Below are 880 nucleotides of genomic sequence, written 5' to 3'. Positions count from 1 at the left end.
GCACAGTAGCGGGAGTAGCTGAGTGGTGCTACGGAATGATCAAGTGAGGATTGTGTTCATCCTCTGACATAAAGTGTAAGGAATATGTAAGAATTTGTAATAAATGACATTTGGATTTACTAGACTGTGGATGATGTCTATTGTAATTGATTATTTACATGTGCATGTATGTACGATACTGTATGTCATGTGGGGTGGAGCCCTGTGTGTTAGAGGCTCCTGGATTATGTCGTTTATTTATATTTTTATACAGTTAAGTGTGGGACCCGGTTGGAAATCTACTTTATTAATCCCAAATCGAGTTCCACGTCACCCACCCCGTTTGGGGGGCGTGACACAATCTTAGGAGTTCTTGTTCATTCTATGGAAATTTTTTTTAAAAAATATTGGTCTAAGTTACCTTTGTTATATGGTTTAGGTACAATTTTTTATCCTAGATTAAAATTAGACGGATTAGAAAGTGGTTTAGAAAACTTAGGTGAATTTTTAGGCATCACTTGTACGGACCAATTTTCAATAATAAAGGCGAAAATATATGAGATCTATAGTAAATATGAGATTATGTTTAGAAGCACAAACTCTAGAGTACAGGAACCGCAATAACAAGATGAAAACCTGCATTCATTCTTGAATGTTTTCGGGTTAAAGAAGAAGAAGAAGAAGACAACTCAAACGGAAGCTGTGAGTGGAAGTGGATCTTCATCAACAAGTGGCAGTGGCGGTAGCAGCTTCAACGAGCTTATGGCGTACCTTAGTGAAGGCTTAGTAGTCGGCAGTGCGGCAGAATCGTTTGACTTAGTTCAATGGTGGAGGGCACGGGCATTAACTTGGCCAATCCTAACTCGATTGGCAATGGATATATTTTCGATCCCAGTCTCCA

This window comes from Morus notabilis, unplaced genomic scaffold, assembly GCF_000414095.1.
Source record: "Morus notabilis unplaced genomic scaffold, ASM41409v2 Scaffold46, whole genome shotgun sequence".
NCBI lineage: Eukaryota > Viridiplantae > Streptophyta > Magnoliopsida > Rosales > Moraceae > Morus > Morus notabilis.
This window is presented reverse-complemented; position numbering follows the sequence as displayed.